This window comes from Giraffa tippelskirchi, chromosome 13, assembly GCF_054371585.1.
Source record: "Giraffa tippelskirchi isolate mGirTip1 chromosome 13, T2T-mGirTip1v1.2.pri, whole genome shotgun sequence".
Classification (NCBI taxonomy): domain Eukaryota; kingdom Metazoa; phylum Chordata; class Mammalia; order Artiodactyla; family Giraffidae; genus Giraffa; species Giraffa tippelskirchi.
Window position 1 is genome coordinate 121,838,892 of NC_137287.1, and position 12,582 is coordinate 121,851,473.

General features: G+C 45.1%; 1 protein-coding gene across 3 annotated transcripts in view; it reads left to right on the forward strand.

The window, feature by feature from the left end:
• TSHZ2 (teashirt zinc finger homeobox 2) overlaps positions 1–12,582 on the forward strand; it is a 909,619-nt gene that overhangs the window by 754,146 nt on the left and 142,891 nt on the right. Inside the window, exon 3 of one of the 3 annotated variants that reach the window (XM_081557267.1) lies at positions 6,393–6,406. The exons of the other annotated variants lie outside the window; for them this stretch is intronic. The gene's annotated coding sequence lies outside the window, so the exon portion shown is untranslated. Of the gene's footprint in view, positions 1–6,392; positions 6,407–12,582 lie in introns of those variants that run through there. 3 annotated transcript variants of the gene reach the window in all.

Genomic DNA, 12,582 nt, shown 5'->3' on the forward strand with positions numbered 1-12,582 from the left:
GTAGATTTCAGTATATTTTAATAGAAAGAGAAATGATGTCAGGACATATATGCACGCCCCAAATTCAGAAACGTGGGAAAATTAACCCAGTGAGAGAAGCTGTAGCGTCCTGATACAATTTCTAATCAAACCACGATATGCCTCAGGCGAGTCATTGCCAATAGACAGTGGTCTCAATCATTTAGTCTGACTCTAGGCTTCGTCACTTATGAACCGTGTGACCTTGAGTGAGATTTAGCTGGTCCAAGCCCTAGTTTACTCGCCTGTCCAATCCAATGGAGACAGTAATAGCAACTACTTCTTAAGGCTGTTCTGTGGATTGAATGTTACAGTTAGATCCATGCCTGACACTCTGAAAACACTAAATAATTTGTCTGTAATTATCACGTGACCTATATGAACAGCCCTCCACCCTGGATCATCCACCAGAGAATTTAATGGCTTTTTACATATATCAAAGGATTGCCTATGAAATTATACAAAATGTTGGACCTGATTGTTGTTCTCTTCTTTCCAGGCAGGGGAGCAAGAGAAATAATGTAGCTGTAAAAAGGCCTCTTAGATGGATGGGGCTAGAATTCTGTTTCTCCACCCTATTTCCACCACAGTCCCGTCATGAGTGGTCCTCTTTCTTAGAGGTCTCATTCACACAAAATCTATAACCTCACCCTTTTTCTTCCAGTTAGACCTGCACCCACAATACATTCATTTAGGCAAATATTTATTGAAAACCCACCAAACGCCGGGTACTCTGCTAGGCAAATTATCCCTGGTGAACACGACAGGCTCTCATGCCTCCTACAGTCTAGAGGAAAGGGGCAGACAACCAACAATAAACAAAACACACAAGACCGTTTCTAGAGCAGCGGGCAGGGCCCCAGCACAGAGAATGATTCGGTGGCGGGTGTTGGGGTGTGAGTCACATGGGTGGGCTATTTAGAGAGCCCACTCTGGAGAGGGGACCTGCTTGCTGAGACATAAGCAATTAAAAAGAACTGGCTTTGGAAATCTGGAGAAGAGTATTCTAAGCAAAGGCAAAACGAAGTCTCTGATATGAGAAAGGGCTTGGTCTCCTTCACAAACAGAAAACAGGATGAGGTTTAGGGGAGGAAATGAGGTTGGAAAGCTGGGCAGAGACTCTCGTTGGCTGCTGGAAGGAAGGCTCGGGAAGCCACTGGGGAAGTGTGAGCCCAGACATGGTGGCATCTGGTCCACCCTTTGAAAGAACCCAGGGAAACACCACTGAGCTGGGAGAACAATGCTAGGGGAACTAGCATCTAGTCCCTTCTTTTCCAAAGCAGATAAATAAATTGCCTTTAGACCTTAAAAGGGTGGGTCACAAATTACTTGCAACACACCTGATAACCATCTGAAGTTTATTTTTGTCTCATTCTTTTTTTCTCTTTTTAAATTTTTTTAATTTATTTTTTAATTGGAGTAGAATTGCCTTACAATTATACTCCAGGTCTTAGAAAAGACCCTGATGCTGGGAAAGATTGACAGCAAAAGGAGAAGAGGGTGGCAGAGGATGAGATGGTTAGATAGCATCACTGACTCAATGGACATGAATTTGAGCAAACTCTGGGAGATAGAGAAGGACTGAGAAGCCCGGCCCGCTGCAGTCCATGGGGCCACAAAGGGTTGGACATGACTTAGCGACTGAACAACAATAATTGCTTTACAATGCTGTGTTAGTTGCGTCTGTACAACATGAACCCCCTGTATCTATACATAGGCCCCCACCCCCTTGGGCCTCCCTTCCACCTCAGTATCATCCTTGAGAATTGCTCATGTGAGCCTGCCTATCCCAAACGAATTTGTGCAAGTCATCTAGGGGGCTTACAGATAGACTCCAAGAGTCTCCCAATACCTGTGAATTACACAGCCCCACAAGGCAGTGATGACAGGGTCCTGGGATTGGCAGGGAAGCTTGGAGCCTGGGAATCATCTTATTCCTGGACAGTCCCCCAACCCAGGAGATGATGGACGGCTGAGTAGACCTTATCTCCTCCATAGTAGAGACAAGCTGCACCCTGTTTTTTGACAAAACTGTAGTGTTTGAAGACAATTTGGAATCGTCACACTAACAAGGTCAAGAAAAAACTGAGGCAGCTGGTCAAATAATTAATCAGATAAGTCAAATCCCACCCCAAAAGACTTTATATAAAATGACTTGAGCAGCTATTTTTCCCTTAAATTATAATAACTTATCAGTTCATCACATAATGTGATGAGTCCTGCATAATTATAATAAACGAGCCCCCCATAAATATATATTCCACATAAATATTATGGATCCGATTCCTTTAAAGATGTATTGTATTATAAGATTTCTGCATTTCCCTTTATTCCACTTTAAAAATGCATACTATTTTTATTTCTTGATCCTGCCCATAACTGTTCTGTTTCTTTTGTCATTTTGTTGTTGAAGTTGTCTTTCTTGTTTGTTTTGAATACGAAGGCTAACAGATTATTCTCCAGCCCCCCCCAACCCAATTCTGCTTACTTGCTCCTCTTAATTGCTAAATAATTAGCCAATATGGTGTCACTCTATGTGCGGAGCCCAACAGAGAAGCGGTCATTGGCCTTTGGCACAACTCAGCAATGAGCTCTTGATACTGAAGTTTGAATCTTGGCTGCATGTCCTTATTTGCTGGTAAACATCTAAGAATCTAATTAGATGACTACAGTTTGGGAGTTCATACTTGGACAATTCATTTTGCACCAGCATACCCAGATTCCAGAGGCCACCAACATCTCAACATTACACAGAGCTCATCAGAGGATGGCACATTTCCTGACGTCATTGCACATTTTTGGTCTTAAAAGCCTTAATCTTAAAAAGGTAAAATAAATCAAAATGCAAAATAAAATAAAACTCAAGCACGTTTTTCTCTCCTGGGTTTTATTTTCTTTTTCTTCCCCGTGCTGTTCACTAATTCTCTGCCAGGGAAGTACTGCTGTAACCAAGCCATTACACAAGGACATGCCAAAGACACTTTTGAATAAAGTGTTTATTTCTCTCAACAACAGAGCCAGCAATTTTCAGATTTTCGCTAAGTGCAGCCCCCAGCGAACCCTCACTACCTGTTTTAGTAACTTCCCACAGACTCTCACATTCTGGTAGATTCTGTGCTTTGTTTCGAAATGATCTTTAGGAAAGGGGTGGGGGTGGGGGGAGCAAAGCAAATGTCAAACCTCAGGATGTATTCTGGAGGCCTTCAAGTCACTACCAATTCAGGATCTGCAAAATCACTACAGCACTTACATCCTAGGTATGCCTTTAAGGTCAGAAGGATCGTAAAATCACTGAGAACATCTTGTTCTATGCAAGCTCCTTTTCATTTTCCCACCCTAATGGCAGTTGCTCAAACTTCTTGAGAAAGGCAGCTTTTGATGTTCACCTGGAAGAGATTTTCTTGACAAAAGATTGAAATGTTCTTGTTTTCTTTCTTTTCTTCGTCTTCTATTTTTTTAATCTGAAACAATATTTTTGATCTCTAATACACAAGACACAATAAATGCTGTCCCTTCCCCATCTTCTTTTTCTGTTAAAAATGATTGGCATCTGCCTGTACTGGTCTGATTTTGGCTAGTGAATATCATTAGCCTCAGATCAGGTCATCAGTCATTAGCTAGTAAAACAATCTACTTTCAAGTTCACATGCAAGGGTCTAAGTGCTGGAACCTTAGACCGTCAGGCAATTCTCTTTGGGGATTTGGAGAGAAGGCAGGAGGAAAGAGGCATCAGGATTGGCCACTGCAGCCCCTTTAGTCTCAGGGGAAGGAGCTATGTATTTGTTTCTGTGAATTAAATAATGTGAGGATCGGAGGCACTGTAGACAGTGATTTCTAAAAGCAAAAAACCATTAAGTATTAGAAACCATGTGATGTAGCAGAAAGAATTTGAACTTGAGAACCAACAAGACTGAAGTTCAAATTCCATTTTTCTCACTGACTGTGTGACTTCAGGCAGACCACTTACCCTCTCTGAGTCTTATATTTCCCTTGACTACAAAATCAATATTTAAAAATACCTTCCCTACTTACTTGCTAGGAAATTTTAAAATTCGGCAACAAAATACTCAGGAAGCTGTAAATTCTCGATAAATATTAGTCTTTGTCCATCCTTGAAGTCAAACAAAGCTTTGATTATTTACACATGTAGACCACCTCAACCAAACCCCACAGAGAGAAGATGGCAAATAAGCTTTTACAAAAAGCAACATTCTCTTCAATGGGTGCCCCTTCCCTTTTATAGCTCCTTAGATACTTTGCAACGGTTTTTTTTTTTTTTTTGACCTTAAAAATTCTGTTTAATGCCTCTTTTGTAGCCCTTTCTTTAAAAAAAAAAAAAAATGTATTAGAGTATAGTCATTTAACAATGTTGTGACCGTTTCAGGTGAACAGAAAAGGAACAGCCATACATAAACCTGTATCCATTCTCTCCCAAACTCCCCTCCCATCCAGACTGCTCTTGGCAACTTTAATCCCAGCATCCTTAAAAGCACAGTGCCACCTTCAACCCCCAGCTTTCCGGTTTTTTAAAAAGGAATCTCCTACTAAGAGACAATTCACCTTTGTGGCAGTACCATTTAATAGAAGAAAAAGATACGTTTTAAGAAGCACCCCAGCCAACATGAATTCATCTCCGCTTAGCACTCAGAGATGCGAATATCATAATATTTAAATCAGCTTTGAGAACTTTCTTTGAAAAAGAAAAATCCACTAGTTGAATACCCAGGAGGCCAGGGGAGTTCAGTTGCCATAGAGATTCAGTGCTGGCAAATGGTGCTGGGGAGCAGATTGGTGTCTGTTAATTTTTTTTATTTGTAACTTATGTGTGTTGGCTTGTGCTCCGAGCCAGTCCAGATTGTCCTGTTTACCTGCCATGCTGCCTGATATGAGTGAGGAATGACAATGCCAGGTTTCAGCCATTCCTTCCATTTGTAAACATTATCCAGGGTCAGAGGGTCAGCTCAGAACACATGGAGAAGTTCATGTACTGAGTTTTCAGAAAAGGGCTGGGGAAAATTGTGTGGGGACTGCTGGGCGGAGAGAGAGGCTTGCAAAATTCTTTACAATAATCCAGAAGAGCTCTGAGACCCATTTTAGTCATAAATTCTGGTTTCAGAGAATCTTTTTACAACTAATTATTATTCTTTGGTGAACACAAAGAAATAAGGTGGAATTCTTTCTGTCTTATCCATCCTAACAACCTGTGGCAAACAGGATCCTTGCAAATCAATTGTCCTTGTGGTCTAAACTTCTAAGTAATTGTCTTTCCAACAGTGCATGAATGCCGGGTGGGAAAGTGGATATTAGCAGGATTTCTCGGACCCTCGTCTCACTTCTCTGGGATTAGGCTACACAAAAATACCCGTCCCTCTGACAATTAGGTGGAGCCAGTTCCACAGTCTCAAGAAAGAGTAAGGAGATTAATACTTTATAAACGCCATCCTTTCGTCTCAGTGAGCTGTGGACTAAGAGAGGCAAAAGCCTTAGAGATGGGCTTCAGTGGATGACAACTAATAAATACTCATTTCCATAAAATTTAAATGAACCCAGTAAAATCTACCTCTTGCTGTGCAAGAACCCCATCTCATTACTCAAAATAGCAGCAATGTAATTATCGGAAGCCACGCCCTGCACATCGAGGTGGCTGGTGGTAAAGTCGTAACTAATTTCCACGCACACAGCCACCACGGTAGTAAAAATAAGTGCCTCGGCCTCCTCACGTTCTTGCTGCTCTAGGCCATATCTCCTTCCAACCACATGTACCTTATAAAATAATAATTCTCAAATGCAGCGCTGCATTTTGATTAGCAAAAGAAAAAACATAGCGAAGATTTCTTTCTCAGCACACCTAGGCAACAGGCCCAATGCTTCAATACTTAAAAAACGACATATGCCGTTTAAGAAAATTTCAAAACTTTAGACACCCACAGAGAGGGACTGATTTAGCCCCCTCCCAGCTGAGTTTTGCATCCTCTTTGCATTTTAAATGACCTTTAAGCAATGATGAGATCTGTCTTGTTGAGACTTAATTGCTTAATTAGAGAAGCCATTTTCAGTAGGCAAATATTTCCTTTAAAACTCATCTTTTAATTTTACAAAGCCTTCATTGGATTTCAGGCAAAATTGGAAGCTGTTTCATAGCTTCACCTTCAACTGAAACTGGAAAATGGTTTAAACAATATGGAGACAAACTGCGTTCACCTGTGGAGACTGTCATAACTAAGCTATTACAGAAAATTTTCAATCGATTGACATGTTCTCAGTCAATTGAGATACACCTAAACTTTCACATCACCCTAAAATCCAGAGCCCCCTTTAAATTTCAGTGAGTTTCCAGAAACTTTATCTTTCTTCATCCCTTCTGGCCGAGACAGGGAGACAACATGGGATTGTGGAAAAGAGCGTCGGCGCTGAGATCAGGCTGCCCGGAATCCACCGCTGTGTGACCCTGGGCAAGACGAGCGACCTGCTTGTTCCTCAGCATCTCCATCTGAGAAAGAAAGAAAAGTAATAGGTCCTACTTTATAGGATTGTTTTGGGGATTAAATAAGTGAAACTTTCAAGCACTTCAAACAGGGCTTGCCATGTGGTAAGCGTTCAAAATGATGTGTGCGGTTATTATTTTCTGCTCGTGCAGAATTCCTTTTTCCCCACTCTTTGCTTTGCAATGATGTTTTTATCACTTCCCCGAGCTGACCCAAGGTGGGCACAGCCCTTTCTCCTTAATTAATGACCACGCTCAACACCTTTGTATCATCGGGTTGGCCCAAAATTTCATTCTTGTTTTCTGTAAGATGTTATGGAAAAAACCCAGACAACCTTTTGAGCCAACCCACCATAATTCAAACAACATATCTTGTAGTGAGGTTTTATACAAGGTGGGGGTGACTAGGGTAAATAATCTAATATTTGGGTTTTGAGTTCTGCTTAACTATATCTGAGGTGCTAAACATCATCCTAGCCATGGCATATATGATATTATCCTACAGTCGAAAAGCCCCCGCAGCTCACCATGGTGTTTGATTCTCCTCACCGTCTCACTGTACCCTGGAAAGCAAAACAAGACAAAAATCAAAACACTTGCCTCTTAATTATGCAGCCCTATCAAATTCTTTGCCCCAAATCTAAAATCATCCCTTGCCCGAGTTTACACAGCAAAGATCTGTTAATGAACTTTTTAAAATGCTGATAATGCCTCCTGGATCCTAATTTTGTCTGCCCTCCATCAACCTGGGTACAAAAAAGGGGGTGGGTGGGGCTATGTGAATGATGCTATCCCAATAGAAGGCCATGTCTGTTCCAGTTTTAAAGAGCTCACTTTCTTTCTTTTTTCTTTTCTGTCTTTCTTTTTCCTTCCTTCCTTCCTTTCCTCTTTCTTTCATTCCTGCTGCAATGGTCATCTGTCCCTACAGACGATGAGGTCTGAGATTTGCAGACTCGAAGTCCCTGACTTCTTGACCATATTTATTTGGCTCCATCAGGTCTTGGCTCTTCGTTGCGATGCACAGACTTCTCTCTAGTTGTGACATTTGGGCTCAGTAGCTGTTCCGAGCGGACTTATTTTCCCTGGGGCGTGTGGAATCCTAGTTCCCAGACCAGGGATAAAACACATCCCCGGCACTGGAAGGCGGATTCTTAACCACTGGACCCGCAGTGGAGTCCTTGAAGTGGCTGATTCCTCAGGGCCGAGTCCCTCTACTCGTCAGCTGCCCGAGCCAGCAGTGCCTGCCGCCCGGCTCCCTGAGCTCATCCGGGCCAAAGACAAGGACGGGACCCGCGGAAGAAACGCTCCTTTACACATTCCAGGCAGTGCCCCTGCTCCCGGTTCCCCGCTCTCTTGCTTCCCGCTCCGGCTCTCACTGGGAGCAGGAGCTGCCGTGAAGGTCTCACCCTGGCCATGTTTCAGTCTCAGGATCTGGCTCCTCCCTGGGCATCACACACGGACCAGGTGAACATGTGTCTGGTTGCAGTAACAGCGGACTGAGGCTTCCGGGGTCTTAGACGGCAGGGTCTGCTTGGTCCCACCTAGTAGCGGAGAGCTGCTCCAGAGCATCTGCTACTCAAGCATTTCAGGGTCTCTGTGGCTCTCCTGCTGCCCTTTCTGACTGTGCTGGTCAGCACGCCCACCGCCAGTGCGCAAAGCCTGGAGCCTGGGAATGAGGACCGCGAGGCTCACGCTCACCGCTGCGCGCGAGGCCTGGAGCCTGGGAACGAGGACCGCGAGGCTCACGCTCACCGCTGCGCGCGAGGCCTGGAGCCTGGGAACGAGGACCGCGAGGCTCACGCTCACCGCTGCGCGCAAGGCCTGGAGCTTGGGAACGAGGACCACAAGGCTCGCTTGCTCTTCTGGCCAGAAAAGCAGTCCCCACCCCCCCTTTTTTTTTTAATTTTAGATGTTTTAAAATTTATTTTCAATATTACATGCCAAAATAAACATTTTGGTAGTCAAGGAAGAGAAATGACTATTTAGGAAACCATATAATTGAGAATTGCATATGAAAATACATTTATAGGTATATTAGTAATTGTACATTTTCACAGAATATTATATCAACTTCATAATGCAAGGTCAAAAAATATGTTAAATATTTTCTCTGTTTGAGGGAATTCTATGTCATGGAATATCCCTTGTTTATTTTGATGCCTTGTATTTAGTTATTTGGAGAAGGCAATGGCACCCCACTCCAGTACTCTTGCCTGGAAAATCCCATGGACGGAGGAGCCTGGTAGGCTGCAGTCCATGGGGTCGCTAAGAGTCGGACACAACTGAGCGACTTCACTTTCACTTTTCCCTTTCATACACTGGAGAAGGAAATGGCAACCCACTCCAGTGTTCTTGCCTGGAGAATCCCAGGAATGGGGGAGCCTGGTGGGCTACCGTCTATGGGGTCGCACAGAGTCGGACACGACTGAAGCGACTTAGCAGCAGCAGCAGCATTTAATTATTTATATTTGAGAAGATTCACGTTCCTCATTGGTATACTTAGTTGACCCTTACTATGAAAAAGTGAAAACATTGTCTCAATTATTATTTGGTAAATGTAATAATTGTACTTGAATAGTCCAATTAGCTCATCACCAATAATCATCCTACAAAGATGTATTTAAATGAAGTAGCCCCTTTCTTAGATCATCCCTCCCCACTTTTAAAAAATCCCATTAGCAACTTATTTGCCAGGAAAGTAGGCTTGGCACACTGAGAAATGAGGCTGAGAAATGAGGATTTTGTTCCTCTAGGCCCTACAGTCGGAGAAGGCAATGGCACCCCACTCCAGTACTCTTGCCTGGAAAATCCCATGGATGGAGGAGCCTGGTGGGCTGCAGTCCATGGGGTCGCTAAGAGTTGGACACGACTAAGCAACTTCACTTTCACTTTTCACTTTCATGCATTTGAGAAGGAAACGGCAACCCACTCCAGTGTTCTTGCCTGGAGAATCCCAGGGACGGCGGAGCCTGGTGGGCTGCCGTCTGTGGGGTCGCACAGAGTCGGACACGACTGAAGCGACTTAGCAGCAGCAGCAGCCCCTACAGTAAAGGAAGGGGCTGGGAAGAGTGGGGGGCTGAAGATCTGAGTGGGGGTGGTCAAGACTCTAGAACCATCTATCCAGCAGGATTAGCCACACCAGAAAAAGAGAGGTCTGAGCTGTAGAGATTTGACGTGCCTGACTTCTACTGCCGACTCCCTCTGCTCATCAGCAACACAATGCCAAGAGTCTGCGTGGAACCTTGAGGGAAAAAAAAATCAGCTAAATATTTAGATGATTTGCCGACATGGGGAACTTGCTGTTGGCAGCAAAGATTTATTAAACAGGCTACAAAACAAGATGTCATTAAACAGTTTGAAAGCATGCCCTCGTAATTAAGAAAGGAGAAGATTTCTAATTTGGGTAATGAAATCTGTGGCTCAGATGAGCTTTCATTTTATTAATATTTATTGCACGCCTACTGTGTGCCAGGTACTGCCTGGGCTGACCCTGAGCCACAGAACAAAACGCCTCCCTCTGCCAAACCTACTGGTAATAATAGCTGTCGTGTTTTGGACACTGAGGCTGTGCCAAGCAAGTGCTAAGCATTTTACATAACAAAGGTTTACCCTTGTGACAACCCCAAGAGATAGGAATCATTGCTTTCGAGTCAGACATGGGCTGAGCAAAACATCTCCGTCTTCCTGGGGCCAGGAGGTCTCCCAGGACACAGTGCTAAACCAAGGAAGTCTCAGGCCTGACTGCTTAGACTTGAGGAAAGTGAGACCAAGGGCAGAGAAATGACCTCCCAATGGGGACGCGATGAGCACGTGGGATTCCTAGACCCCAGGCCCCCACCCTCCTAGGAAGCAGCCTGACCCCGATTTCTCTTCCTTTTGGGGTCTGTGCTGGGTTCTTGTCGCTACAGGCAGGCTTCCTCTCGTTGACATGTGCGATGCCTCCTCTAGTTCTCCTTGCAGGAGCTTCCCTTGCTGTGGGACGCAAGCTCAAGAGGACAGACCCTGGAGTTGTGGTGCACGGGCTTCGTGGCCCCGGGGCACGTGGCACCTTAGTTCCCAGGCCAGAGACTGAACGGACATCTCCTGCGTGGCAAGGCAGATTCTAACCACTGGACCACCAGGGAAGACCCCCATAGTTCTTCTTCATCCCACAAACTCCTCCACCTCCCCTACCCAGCCCCCACATCTCCCCTTCTGCCGCTCATCTCGGCTCAAACACGAAAGAGCGAGGGACTCTCTCCCTTTTGGAGCCCTGGATCTTTCAAGAAAAACCCCCACCCCCAGTGGATGAGCTTGGGTGGTCTTTCCAGGGCCAACACCAGTGCGTAAGAGCAGGTCTGCTCTGACCCCACAACATCGAGGACTGCGTGCTCTCGGGGCCCCTTCTCCAGGCCATTAAGTTTTAATTGCCTACAGACTGTTTCTCAGCCCTGGTTGCACATTAATGTCACCTGGGGAGCTTTTACAGCATCCTGAAGCCAGGACCGTTTAAAACAGAATCTCTAAGAGCAGGCCTGCATGGAGGAATTTTTTTTTTTTTAACCTTTGTAAAAATTGAGTTTATCCTAATTACAGGAGAGCCCGTAAGTGTTGAGTGTAAAGTTCAGTGGATTTTACATATATTCACACCCAGGTAACCACCCCCCAGATCAAAATATGGACCATTTCCAGCTCCCCACGAGACCCTTACAGCCATACACAGATTTTTTAAACCCTCCTAGGTTATTCTAAGGGCTTCGCTGGTTGCTCAGTGGTAAAGAATCTGTCTGCAATGCCAGAGGCGTGGATTCAATCTCTGGGTGGGGAAGATCCCCTGGAGAAGGAAATAGCAACGCACTCCAGTATTCTTGCCTGGGAAATCCCATGGGCAGAAGAGCCTGGTGGGCTACGGTCTATGGAGTCACAGAGTCGGACACGACTTAGCAACTAAACAGTAACAACGACAAAGGTTATTCTAACGTGCAACCAGATTAGACGGCTGCTGGTTTAGAGTTCAGACCCTCTCTGGCCAAAGACAGTCCTTATTTCCAAAGATGGCAGTGGCTACATGTTCCCTCTCTCAGTGGACAGAGAAGGGAAAAGCATCCTTAACTGTGTTGGTTTGGACTGTATTTATATCCCAGGACGTGGTGAGCACCTTGAAAGCAGAACCTGTATCTTGCCAAAAGCCTAGCCTAGTGCATGATCCACTGTAAACATTCATCAGATGGAGGAAAAGAAGAGCAAATAGACCCATGGAGTGGGGAGCCCCGTTTGGTCTCCACTTAGAAGGTTTCAGAGGGTCTCTGGGAAGACACGGCAGCCCGAGGCCTTTTCACTGGTGCCTGCCTTTTTCTTTGACCTGAGAAGGATGAGATCGCAACGTGTGGATTCGGGGCCTTGTTCTCTGGCAGAGCGCACGCTCGGCCTGCACGCAGGTGACACCGGCGAGGCGCAGTGTGGCTCTGAAAGCCGGTGTCAGCCACTAACAGGGGGAGAGCGGGCGGCTTGGCCGCGGGGTGTGTGTGTGCGCGCGCGCACGCGCACGGGCAGCCGGAAAAGAAGCCGAGGACTCAGGGAAATTGATGTTGTACCAGCGAAAGGCCACCGACTCTTAGGAATGATCTGTGTCAGATGCACGTCTGGCTGCCCTGGGTCTCCAGGGAGGGCTTTTTCCTAATGTACAGAATAGAAGGAAAATATGTGTTTTGCCTGGAGAGCACTTACAGAGAGCTTATTGTGTCAGTATCCCCCAATCACTTATATATTTTCGGCCCACGGACTTTATTCACACTGTCTATTTTACTCTCCTTCATTTTGTCAAGTTAGGGTTCCCTATTACCGCTTTTCTCTTAGAAAACGACCCATTGTCAGACCAAGGCCACGTGGCCGTGGTTAAACCAAGTGCATTGTTGGGCAAGTTTAAAAATCAGGAACAGAATAAAATACATGTATTAAGAAAAGATAACAATCAGGAATGGGTTGAAGCAGCTGGGAAGGCTTCGAGGTCTGAGCTCGGGGTTGATGACGATGCTGCTCCCTTCACATTAGGAAGCGGGGAGAGGGTGTGGTTTGAAGGCGGCAGAGAACTCCAGCACGAG